Genomic DNA, 13,307 nt, shown 5'->3' with positions numbered 1-13,307 from the left:
TATTCTTCAATATGCCCTCAGCACAGCCCAGTTGGATTCTGTCCCCAAGCTCCTTCCTTTCCAGCATCTGACAGAGGAATCTCACTGATCATTAAAGTTGATTTAAATATGAAGTACACAAAATCATCTTTGGTTTATAAATTCCATAGAAAAAAATTAGTTAACCAAGTTAGGTTGCGATCAAATGAAGGATATTCTATACATATATTCCTGGGAGTTCCCACAATAAATTTTAATAGCTCACCACCTGTAATAGCTGCTCTGATGGCCACACTTATTCAAATTTCATCTTTACATTTGATAGCAGCAAATACAAACTCATTTTAAAAAAAATTTCTTGACGAATAGAATTTTTGTCCTCTTTGTTTACTCAGCAAATGCCAGATCCTTCTTATTCTAAGATCTCTTTCAGAGACTGGAATTTTAGTTAGAGCCAATGCACTTTTCATCTGTTACCTTATTGGAAAGCAAGGACAGGATAAAGTAGCATGAAGGAAGGAAAAAAAGAAAAAAGAAAACCCAACTTAGCCAAATAATCCATGTAAACAAATTGGAACCAAATTGTTCACCTCCTAATCTTCACTTTCGAGTCTCTACCTCTAGGCTTTTAGCAAATAGTTGCTAACAGTTCACGCAGTTCTTCAAAACGAAGACTAGAGAAAATAATAAGTTTTCTGTCTGCAGGAGATGCTCTATGTCAGTATATGCTCACAGAAAGCCTCAGTCCACAAAGGTGTTTATTCCTCATGAATCTTCCCAGCTAAATCTCTTCGCTAAATTTCTTTGTCAGGAACAAAGCCTAAAGCCCCCTACTCTCCATTATTGCCTATCATTCTTAATATTTTCACTTCTCCAATCAGGAAGAAAAGAGAAAAAGGAAATTGAGGAAATCGAAGATATTGACTATTAGAAATAAAAAATAATAAGTCACTGCTGTTAGGGAAGAACCTGAAACCAAGGGCACGCTTGTCTCAAGTTGCAATGGGGCTTGTTGGTCTGAATAAATAATACCACATAAGAGCCATTTTGCTGGAGTCTCTTGCAAGTGAACACTTTCCATAGGATTTAGGCCTTAAACAAATACATTTGAATTCTAACATATAATCAGAAGAAACTAATGGAAAACATTTACAAACTTCTTCCCTCCAGGTAATAGTTCCCAGCTCACTTTAGAATTCTAAATGAAAGCTGATGACTATTCTCATACAGACTGATTTTTGAAATGGCTTTAGATCCCGAAGACATGAGTCGGTCCAAGGGCTCGCTGCTCTTACTTCCTGCAGGGTATATGAGCCTCTGATCGCTGCCTCCGGTTCTCTCCAACTACGATTTCCATACACCTGTCGTTCACAGTAGGGGAAAAACTCACTACTGTATCTCACCTGAAAACGAACAGAGCCTGAAAAACCATTCTCTGCTACTAAGAAACACTGGGCCACAAACAGATGAAGAAATTTAAAAAGGAAAATGGGGGAAAGGACACAAGACCTGTTGTCCTCTGGTTTGCACTGCACCTGAGAACAACACGGAGCTTAACTCATGAGACTAAAAGAAGAGAGCAGGGCCGCGGCATGAATGGGGAAGTTATTATCCCCCAGGAACTGTGATTTGCAGGGTGCACTGTCAGGTGGCACAAGCCCGTAAATCACTCTCCACCTGTCCCATAGCCTACCATGCCAGATATATTCCTTTGAAATAATCTATCTCTCATGCTTTCCTTTTCACCTCTTTGTCTCCCTCTGAGGAAGAAGCTGGACATTGAGCCATAATCCCCCATTATTGTAGAATATGATACTCCGGTAAAAGTCACTAATGAAGCCCTAAGGGGATCCAACACGAAACAATTAAGTTGTGATGGGGGTGGGCAAGCAGAATGTCTGGAGCCACACCGGGGAGACCTAAATTGTCAGGGCTCACTCCACCAGCACTGACGCCTGAAGGAGGGGAGGGGCTTCAGTGGAAAACGGATGGCAGAGGTCACATTCACTCACATCACGTCTGTAAAGAGTCTGCTCTGCTTAGCTGGGAGATGGGCAGGGGTTGAAATTGGGTGGGGGCTCACCTCTATTTCCCAACACCCCTCAGGTCCTCATGCAGCTTTCCGATGTCCTTTTCAAGCCACTCAAATGGTTCAGGTCCTGGAGAGACTAGAAGAATATGGTTAAACATGGAATCAGGAATTTGGATAGCTAATAATTGGCACCCCTTTAAACCAATATTCTTTTTTAAATATCTATTTGTTTTTGGGAGAAAGAGTGTGCAACTGGGAGAGGGGCAGAGAGCTAGAGGGAGACAGATCTGAAGCAGACTCTGTGCTGACAGCAGAGAGCCTGATGTGGGGCTCAAACTCACAAACCATGAGATCATGACCTGAGCCAAAGTCAGACACTTACCTGACTGAGCCACCCAGGCGCCCCTAAACCAATATTCTTTAAGTACTTTCTTGACTTAGAGTACAGACTACATGCTATATCAGGTAAACCGAGAGGGAAGACATGTGGGGGTGTCCTCAGTGCCTCAGTTACATTCCTGAGCAGCTCAGCTCTGGTCAGGACCTCACCCATGTGGACAACTAGAGGCACAAAAATACTCTTTTAACATTCTCTGTCTCCAAAGCCTACCCAGTGGGTGGTCCCACACTGCCCCTGCCCCTGACACTGCCCACCCCACTTGTCCAAGCATTCCTTCCAAATGAGTACAATCTCTGAGAACAGTTCTTGCAAAAACCTGTGTTCTTTCTTATTTAGTGCCCTGTAATACTTAGTGCCCCTTCTCAATTAGGTGCTTGGCAGGAGGCAGAAGCCCCCCCCCCCCCATCTCTGGTTGAACAGCTGGCTATGGATTCTTACAGGCCCTCACCCTTTCACCTACCCTTGACCAAATGCTGCTCAGGACTGTTCACCCCCCATACCTCTTCTCTTCAGATTTTGAGCTGATCCAGGAGTGAAAATCCCACAAAACGAGCAAATACCCTAATATGCCAGGGCTGAGGTTGGAGGAAAGCTGGCTAAGGAGATTTGGGCCTCAGCAATTTACAAAAAGCCTGGAATCTGGTAAATGTTTACTGAATGCTTGTTGAATAAAAATACATTAATGGATAAGCCATCGGGGCATGGGATAAGGGTGATAAGCTGTTCCCTACCTGCAGGTATAATTGGAGGTACATTCATTTATAATTTGGCTCTATCTTTCCTCATTTTCAACAGTTACAGATGATGTTGAAGTGATGTTATTTTCACATATGACACTAAGGAGTGGCACTGAATTAGAAAACATGAAACAGACTTTCTGTGTCTTCCCATTTGTATTGGTCTCACGCCTTTGGGTAGGCGGTAATACCCAGGTTTACAAGTGATGTCAGCCACAAAATCCTCCTATCCACACTATCTATGTCAAGTTGCTCTTGCTACTGACATACGAATCTGAGAAAAGGGCAGGTTTAAACTTATGCTGATATTAGGCAAATGAGTAAACCAGCCACCACCTATGTATCCAAACACCCCTCAGGTGTAGCTTTCCTGTTAGCTCATCAGCCCCGGGCTCATGCCGAAGTGTGGATCACCTGGAGTGGGCTTCATGATTGCTTCTCCTTAGATGAGACTTAACATCCCTGCTGTGTGAACATGTGGAGTTTCTGACAAAGGTGTTCACGAGAGAGGAAATACACCACAGGGCAGCGCAAAGTTGCTTTTGGATGGAAGGAAATTTGGAATAAATGCAACATGAGACAGAATTATAAATTGACTTGGACTGTTAACCCAAACTCAGATGCACATATAAAGAACAATGATAACTGATTTTCATAATTACAACCCAGAGAGACTGCAAAATACTAAATTATCTTCAGAATCTTCAAATAAGAATAGTGTGTTTGAGCATGGGATAAATGACTTAATTTATCTGTTTCAATACATTTGAATTCTTTGAAAAATCATATTCTACTTATACAATGGCAAAATTTTATTAACTGTAATAGCTGAGTAACTGGACTATATAAATAAAATTCTGCAAAAAAGAATTGACTGATCCCTGGTTCCCCATATGGGAGAAGGAGGTGAAATTCACAGGACACCCTAAGCTTATTTCTGGTAGGGGAGAAACTCAATCACAATTATGAAAGTCTACTGGTGAGATACAGAGGTAGGAACATTTTGTTGAGATAGAACATTTTTATGCCTTTATAGGGCAGTTTTCCAAGTTTTACTTTGGTCATGACTTGAAGCATAGGTGAAATACTAAAGAATTGACTATGCTATTACTTTATCTACCTCAGATGTTTTCCTAGAACTTCCCCTTCATACGGTTCTGTCTCCTATTGCCTGACTCAGAGGTCAAATCTCAATGCACAACCTGGCTCAAAAAGACGATCTGGTCAAAGAAGACTGGCGAGTCCTTAAGCTAACAAATAGTGGGCAAATTAGACACTTAGTGAGAAATGAAATTGTAGATAATGATTTAGAGAGCAATTGGGAAGTTGGCCGGAAAGTCACGATGGACCATATTCAAGTGGAAACTATGAGCAAGCAGACAGCCTCGTGGTAGGGTTATAAATTTATTTAAACTATAATTCCACAGTGTAGAGAAAGTGTAGCTTCCTCATTTGATTTGTAACTCCTTTAATCTTCTTCATGAGCCCCGTTGACTGGGCAACAAAAGGAACAGAGCAAAATAAAACAAAACATCTTAGACCATTTCTTGGCTTGAAGTAATAATTTTGACATTTCTTTAGGTATTACCCAGTATTTTAGAATTTTATTTCTTCCCCCTCTCTATTTCAATATGGCATGTGGGTCTATGGGGCAAATAGGGATTAAGTGACTTCATGGCTTTGAAGGAAAGAGCCCTAAAAGCCATATGATATCCTGTGTCTCTTTTCCTCCCCACAGCCATGATCCCGAATATTCAGTCACAGCTGGAACTACTGGCATGCACCACTGCCATTGGTAGGTGGTATTACCTGTGATCTGATCTCTTGCATCTTGGACTGTGGCTGGTGGCCCTCCATCTCATGTGGCCTCACTCTGTTCCTGCTGATTTGAAAGGCCTGTGACTCCCATTCATCTGCCACAACATCAAAACACTCTTGCTCAGAAATAGAGCTCCCCAAACTCTCGGTTTCCTCTGTGTTGAATCCACACCACTGGATCACCAAAAGCAAACAAGAAACACTAAAGCATCAGATAAGCCTGTCTCTTCCACCACACGACACCACCAGGATTACTTTGAGGAAGCTGTCCCAGAGGTGACGTGGGAAGTGGTTGCCTTCTGGAGTCCCAGGTAGGGGTACAAGAGAACTCTCATGGCATTGAAGACTCCAAGTTACCTAGATGTTCCTAAAGCTACCCACTGTCCTTCAAGGTTGGCCTTGAGGCTGAGATAAGAGAACAAAGTAAGTGTCTGGTATCTCCTTTCCTCCACCTCTACCTCTCTCCTTTCTCCCAAGGTCCTTCAGTCCAGAAAGAGTGGGGTTTTCCATCATTTCACCTGCATCGGATCATCCTTCCACCATTTCTAGTCAAGCCTTGGGACGTGGCTAGGTTAGATGGAAAAGGTATCTCCATGCCCTGCAAGGAGTTCTATGATCTGACCCAAACAGGTTAACTCCTGAAATTCTGAAGGCGTTTAGAAAATCTTCCTCACCCAAGCCCCGGTTTCAGAACGACTATTTTCTCACAGGACAAAAGATTTCATGGCTGAGCCTCAGAGGTGGAGAGCTACAATGAACATGATTTAAGAGGGGAAATAAAACATATCAGTTTAATGTTTTTGCAAATAGTATCCCCACTACACTATAGAGACTACAAAATATAATTTTAAGGGTGAGGGACATGGGGAGAAGTGAGAGATGGAGATACAGAAGCTCGGAGAAAAATTAAGTCTGTTATTGGTAGAGCACTAAAATGAAACACATGGACATTTTACTAGAGCCATTTATGTTAGAGAAAACTCTCCAGTTACCATCTCCCTGAGGCCTCCTTTTGTTTCTTTAGCTTTTCCTGAGCCCCTATGCTTGTGTACAAATTTTTAATTACTCAATTTAACTTGAGTGCATTTCTGTTCCTTAAAACCAAAATATATGCATGAACAAGAGCCTTCAGTTAAGGCTTTCATACTTCACAATGTGTATGCTGAGCAGATGAGCATCAAGTCTCACTTCCTGTTTCCCGTAAAGGTCTTTCTAATCCATCCCTCCACCCAGCCCCAGATCCCCAGCGTCACACCCCCAGATCACTGCCCCATCACCCTGGCTGGCCAGCCTGACTCCAGGCCCTCTGCTCTCTGCTATCCTCCAACTTTTGCCCCGTTAGTCATCCTGAAACTCCACCTTCACCACATCCACTGCTGTTCAGAGATGTCAGGCTTCTCCCTCCTCTCTGGTTGGTTGGTTTTGCCCCAGTCGGGTTGTTGTTGTCTCTGCCCTTGTCAACTAAGCCAAATGCTTTCTTTGCTCACCATGCCTCCAGTTTAGTCTGGCCCATGAATAGGAACACCACTGTCTGTGCCTTCTCTCATGTTTTTTGCATGTCCTGAACAGATTTGTGCTCCTCTCCACTGATCATTCAAATCCAGCCCATTTTTTTTTCCAAGCCACTGAAGTGGTTCAAAGCAACTTATTTTCTGTTTCTCTGAACTGTCGGTTACATTATGCCATACCGTGCTACTTTAGGGCTTAGTTATATTCCATCTTTGAATAATGGTAATATCAATGGCTAATATTTATTGAGCACCTTTTATGGGGAAAGTGTTTCACAGGGATAGCTCATTTGATGCACACCATCCCTGTGAGGTGAGCACTAAATATGTATGCCTGAAGATGACGAAACAGAGTCTCCTCTGCAATTTGAAAGCTTGCCTAAGGTTATACAGCTGGCAAGTTGATGTGGGCGGGGTTCATGTTGAGAAATTGGACTCCAGAGGCCATCCTTTCAGTTGGTATGGCTTATCACCCCCAGAGAATTGCTCCTTCTGACTTCATCTGTCTTCATCTCTCTCCCCAACTACACTATAAACATCTATATGGCAAGGTCATGATTTTGTGCTCTCTGTCCTCCTACACAGGCACATAATAGACCTTTGAATGGCACTTCTTATCTCCTCCCTAACTGTCCTTTCCTGTTGAGTCATCATTTTTCAGATACAGAGCAATGTGACCTTCATATTCAAGGTTTGCTCATACTCTGCTGAGGTTAGGCATTTCTTCTCTCTTCCTGTGAAAGTTCTATGAGCCCCTGCATGGTTAAGGTGCCGACCACCAAAGGTAGGAGGCAGCTGATATCTTCATGGAGACTCCATTTTCTCTCTGCCTGTCTTCCAGGCCTGACTTCTGATGTCCCAGGATCTTGGCCACCACCTGACACCCTCTTGCATTGCACAGTCACACAATGTTCCTAAATCCACCTTCCAGACACCTGTCCCAAAGGATTTTATAAATAGGACTGTAGCCCATAGGAGGTGGTCTCAGGCCAACTGCCCTGCAGCTGGGCCTTTTGAGCAGTGTTGAAAGGAGACCCCAAAGATCCTGCATTAGAATGCTCAGCAGCCCTGTGATTTATTTGGAAAGAAACCAGCTGCCCCAGCGAGAGTGGAGAAATGTGTGGTTTGCTAACAGATTTTAAACATTAGAGCTTAGGACTTCAAAGCGAGTTTTCCCAAGGGGATTTCTCTTCGCTGTCCTAAATGAGAAGCTACAAGCATTTAGGACTGCCTTAAGATGTAGTGAAGTGAGGCTTTGAGGCTGTCCACGTTTGTCTTGGGTCTTTGTAGATGGTGTGTGGGAGCTCCACAGACCTAGGCCTGGCAGGAGAAATCTTGGCAGTGGCCACTTTGTGGTAAGAGGACTTAGCAGGGGTGGGGCTGGGGGGTGCAACTGGCTCATTTCCTCCCAACAAGCCATGTTGTGTCTCCCTTCTTCTCCTGGCAGCATGCCATTCTCTCCAGAGCCTCTGCCCCTCACCCCCCTCTCTCTTCTCTCTCTGTCTCCTTCCCCTACCCACCCTTGAGAGGAAGAAAAGAATGAAGCACATTCAAAGGGGTCTCCCCAGTCCTTCAGAGTGCAAGCTTCTTGTCATACTAAGGTCAGACTGCAGCCTGGGAACGACACAGTCACCCATGACGTGACAAGATCGTTTCAAGAACCCCTTTAAAAGTCTTGTTGTTTGTTTAAATCTTTGCCCACAGCTGCCTGTTTAGGAACTCTAACAAAAGCACCATGAAATCCTGTTTGATCTCAGCCATATTCACTCCTTAGCCCCCAGGACAGAAGAGTGGAGTTTGGTTCAAGATGGGGGAAGGGTGGCTTTTGTGATTGCCACAAATATCACACGCTTCCCCTTCCAGACATGCCAGGGAAGTGATAGGACAGGGAGGCACTAAGGAAAGGTAGGGCCATGTTTCCCTAGCCTGCTCATGTCTCTAATCATCCATTCGTCTTGCTTGCAAGGGACCGTGAGGAGCTCTTGCTCTACAGGCCTCTATTAGGCAGCAGGGAAGGGGAGTTCCCTCCTTCCTGCCAGGTGGGGGACTCATTTCTACACCTGGCCTTCCTGCACCTGCTTCAAATTGTTCTTGGACCTGGCCCATTGCCTGCAGAGAAAAAAGGTGAGGCAACATCACTCGACCCCCAACTCCCTAAAGCAATAGGGATGAACTTTGCTCTAAGAAAATGTGATTCCTGGAAATTCAGGTTTGTGAAAAGTAAGATTAAGTCAGGGATTGGGTAGGTGTTTCCTTTTACTTGAGAAACATCAAAGGATGCCTTAAAATAGTATCTCTTATGTGAGGGCACTTGAAATACAATCTGATTCTTAAGAATTTGATCCCAAATCAAATTCTTGGGACATGGATCCTATACAGTTTTAATGGGAACAGGGAGACTCATTAACTACATCTTTGCAGTGTCAAGATTTGGTGAGGAAGCAAAAGTTTCCAGGACAGAAAAAGATTCATTAATGAACTGACCATTTTTACAATTAGTTCCCATTTAATCATAACTTTCCATCATGCTGGTGTCTATTCTCACATATGGTATCAAGATCTTTGTTGGACCCTCCCGTGTGGTCAATAATACAATGCAAATCAAATGCAAATTGATTGCAACAAAGTGAAATTGCATATCCTGCAAAAGATGCGGGCTTTCATCTGACTTGGATGAGGGACAATTTGAGCTTCAAAAGAGACTGATTTAAATATCAGAGAATTAAAAGAGACCCTTGGGAGAATGAGCCAAGTCCGTTAATATTTTGGCAAAAACTGACCCTTTCAGTAAGTGTGTAGCAAAAATCCAATGTGAAGAAAAGGAGACCTTAGCGTTTTGTCAGTCAAGTTAAGCCAAAAAAAATTGACACTTGATTCATTTTATGATTCCAAGAATTAGCAAATAATTACAGCTATAAGATTCTGGAAAATAGAAGATAAACTTATTTTTAATGTTTCATTTTTAACAATAGAATTCAACCAACACCTAAAAATACCATTTATGGTAAAATTTTCGTTCTTCTCTTAAGTGATTTCTCCTTTAATTTTTTTTTTAAATCTCAGTTATCTTCAAGAAATGAGTCTCTCCCATGGTTCCTTGCCATTTCATGTATATTATTTGATTTAATATTCACAGTGATGCTATCTGTTAGACTGAGTAGCTGTCCGCACCATTTTACAAGGAAGAAAATTGAGGCCCCAAAAGGGTGATTTGAACAGCACCATGAAGTTAGTAAACATTAGCTTTGCTCATGTAAACAATGCAAGTATTCTTATTGACTGTTGGCTACATGGTTAATAATATTAGGCATATCTGAACCCAGACCTTTAGACTCCCAGGGATTTCTTTACAGACAAAAATAGCAAATTGTGTCATACCCAACATTTTGAGTACTTACTATCTACCAGGTACCACCCTAAGTGTCTTACGTTCCTCTCATCTAATCTTTACAATAATCCTATGATATGAATACTGTGCTTTATCCCTATTTTACAAAAGGGGAAACTAAGGCTCAGAGAGGTTAAGTTGCCCAACGTCCCACAGCTGGTAAATGACATTTCAGCTAGAATTAGAATTCACGTGTTTATCTTTCTTGGTGCTCTTAATTGACACACCACAGTGCCCTTTTCCAGGAATAGATTTATTCCAGAGCGAAGCTCAGGATCTTTGTCTTTAACAGGTATAGGACAACCACGCATTGTGTAACACGTTACATCTCAGAGGGAAGTTGCCTGGAACTCTCCTCAGCTGGTTTATAAAGGAGAAGGTAAAAGAATGGGACACGGGATACTTAAATTTTACAAAGTTGTTCAAGAGCAGGGATGGCAAACAGGCTTCTTCCACAGAAGATGGCAATCTTCTTTCATCAGCTGGCAATCCCACTTAATGAGTAGAAGCTGTTAGAATGAAGCCAAAGCCTTAATCTGGGCTCCGTGGCAAAGAGTGGCACGAGTTTTGAGCAAGCCTGGAAGGGGAATTGGCCCACACACGGGCCATGTGTTTCCTATTTACCCTATGGGAGAGTGCCAAGGTATGGCACTTTGAGATTCAATGGACTCAGATTATATTCCTTAATGTTTCATGCCACAGTGAGTACACAGGCTGCCTGAAGTAGCAAGTGGGGGCAGGAGGTGAACATAAAAAGTGTCCATACTCCAAATTCAAGAAAGATTGACTACTCTTTGATCGTAGGAACAAGTAACTACCAGATTCAGTTGTAAACTCTTCCCAATCAATTAATGACAACTCTGAAATGGTAATCAAGCTTCTGAAAGCCAGCCAATAGCAGCAGCCAGTTTTAGTAACTGCTTTCCATGGCCAATCCCTGACCACTCCTGCTTCTGAGAGGCCACCAATCTCTGAGAGCCTAGCTTCTCCAAGCCCCATATAAGAGCAAGCATCTGCTCTCTTCAGAGTCCGTGTTCATTGGTTTTTTGCTTAGAAAATAATGCATTCTGCTCTTTGTTTCATTTATTCAGTGGTAGCCTCTTCCTTGTCCAGAGAAAGAACAGAGAAGAAAAAAACATGGAAAAAAAGGCCTTGTTTCATACGTTTGAAAGGTGGAAAAGAAATCTCTATCAAACATACATAATGAAAACATAAAAATCCCTAGAAATTCTCTCTCTCTTTCTCTTTCTCTCTCTCCCCTCTCTACTTTTGCCTTAAAGATGTCAAAGGGAAACCTCTAGGGTATTCAGGAAACCAGGTTCTGTTGCAACCCCCATGGCAAGGGAAGGATAATCATTGTTAAAGTATATGTTTAATTCATTTAAGATTGTGTTAAATTGGTACTTCAGTGGTGAATACAGCAGGCTATATTCTTCTTCGATGACCTGTTGGCCAAAAGTTCCACAGTGATTAAACACCAAGCAAATACATACATAAGACAAAAATAGCACTCAGATGTTGAAAATCTAAACTTACCCAGCACATTTAAGCCTAGTGCAGCGAAGTATCTAGTTAGTATCTGTTTTTATTAATGCATTTCTATTTCTGGCTTATTTTTCCTTTCCTGCTTTGGTAATGCTAGGTGTATGTACAAAAATCTACATATTTATTCAGAAATTGGTACTTTACTACTGATGAGTTGATACAAACAATATAACTAGGGCCATTATAATGTTAAGTGAGTTTTGAACAAATAGAGTTAGAAATCCAATTATCTTTCTATAGAAAGCCTTTGTGTAGAGTCATTGTTAAATAAAAGAGGGAAGTCAGTGGGAAAGTGAGAACAGCAATTTCTCCTGCCTGCAAAAGGACATTGGAGAATTTTATCCTGAACATGCATTAATCTGTTCACAATAGTCTCTGCCCTGTGGTCAGCTCATAGAGATACAAAGATCTGTTCTAGCTACTGGAAGCTTCCTTTTGGAAGTAGAGCCGACAGTCAGGAGCATATATATGACTTGGGTAAGAAAGCAAAGAAGAAACACAGATCCTTGCACTGGGCCAATGGCTTAGAACTGCAGGACGGAAGTCACCGCAACCCTTCCCCAGCACCTCAGTCTAGGGCTTTCAATGCTTACCAGTGGGGGCAGAAAACAGAAATCCCTTGCAGTGGTTCCAGTTGGGCCTTTGGTCAGTCTTAGATTAGTGCCCCTCAAGCTTTACTAGGCACATGAATTACCTTGTTATCTGGTTAAAAATGAAGGTTCTGATTCATAAATTTGGAGTGAGATCTGAGATTCCAAATTTCCAAAAAGATTGCAGGTGATGGCTATGTTATTGGTCCATGGACTTTGAGTAGCAAGAATATAAGTTAGCCTAAGCCTTATCTGGGACACAGGGGCTTCCACTTGGCTTCCACAGCAATAGAGATTAAAATTTTAGTCAGAAGGGAGCTTAAAGATCATCTGGTCTTTGAAAATCCCTAGCTGTGTGATGTCAGGCAAGTTACTTATCCTCTCTGTGCCTTGTTTCTCATAAAAGTTTAGTTATAAGGATTAAATGAAATAAGGTTTACTACAGTGCCTGATATTCAGCATCTGCTTTGTAAAGGCTAACTAAAACCATCTGGCTTCATTCCTTCATTTCGCAGATGTAAAGATAAGTCGTTCTGACATGAAGAAGCTTGCTTAATGTGACACAGCTTGCTAGTGTCAGAGATGGAGTGAGAACACTATCTCCTGACTTCTAGGCAAAAGCCCTTTCTGCTGTTTAGTTAGAGCCCAACAATAATTGAGAAAGCTGGCCCCAGCATGCGCTCAGCCCACTTTCCTGCCCCGGCCTCAGACACCCACAGAACAACTGTGGCTTAACCCACATGCCCAAATATTTTTGCTACAGCCAGTCCTGACAGCTCAAGTCTTCTGCCGTTAATTATGAAGATTACCCAGATAATTGATTTAATTGGGAACAGAGAGTATCTCAGTGCAACCAGCCAAAATGGATTAGATCTCCTTAGTGCAGTATACAGATCCCTGCGGCTCTGAAGGGAATGCATTTCCTCCCTGGGGAAGATTGTGGATGCCCCATGGAACCTATGGTATAGTCTTGCTGACCTGTTCCCCAGGGATACAGTTAAATCTAGTCCAAGTGTTGGAAACATACAGCTCTCTCTTTACCCCCATTGTCTTTATAAAAGCCCTCAATAGAGTTTTTAATGCTCTCACTTGACAGTGATGTCTTTGGGGAGGTCAGAAAGCAGAGAGTAAAAAATCCTCTCCCAATATGGTTTTGCATTAGCTACAGGCTGTTCCAAGTCAATGGTATGGAGAAGTACAAACTCTTTTTTCTGCAATAAAGGGAACGAGATGACTTCTTTCTATTGCAGTGCTGAGATATGAATAACTGAACTGGAAAAACATATTAGCTGTCTGTCTAGTGTTGCTAC

The 13,307-nt window shown here is 42.3% G+C and overlaps 1 long non-coding RNA gene across 2 annotated transcripts in view; it reads left to right on the top strand.

Annotated features, from left to right (window-relative positions):
- Positions 1-13,307, top strand: part of LOC113598215 (uncharacterized) — a 47,551-nt gene that overhangs the window by 21,385 nt on the left and 12,859 nt on the right. For both annotated transcript variants that reach the window (XR_008295374.1, XR_008295373.1), the window contains exons 2-5: positions 2,925-3,053; positions 4,887-5,277; positions 8,441-8,598; positions 10,155-10,241. This is a non-coding gene — a long non-coding RNA (uncharacterized LOC113598215). The remainder of the gene's footprint in view (positions 1-2,924; positions 3,054-4,886; positions 5,278-8,440; positions 8,599-10,154; positions 10,242-13,307) is intronic.

Source organism: Acinonyx jubatus, chromosome C1 (assembly GCF_027475565.1).
Source record: "Acinonyx jubatus isolate Ajub_Pintada_27869175 chromosome C1, VMU_Ajub_asm_v1.0, whole genome shotgun sequence".
Lineage (NCBI taxonomy): Eukaryota > Metazoa > Chordata > Mammalia > Carnivora > Felidae > Acinonyx > Acinonyx jubatus.
The sequence above is the reverse complement of the archived record's forward strand: the minus strand, read 5'-3'. Positions and strand labels throughout refer to the sequence as shown.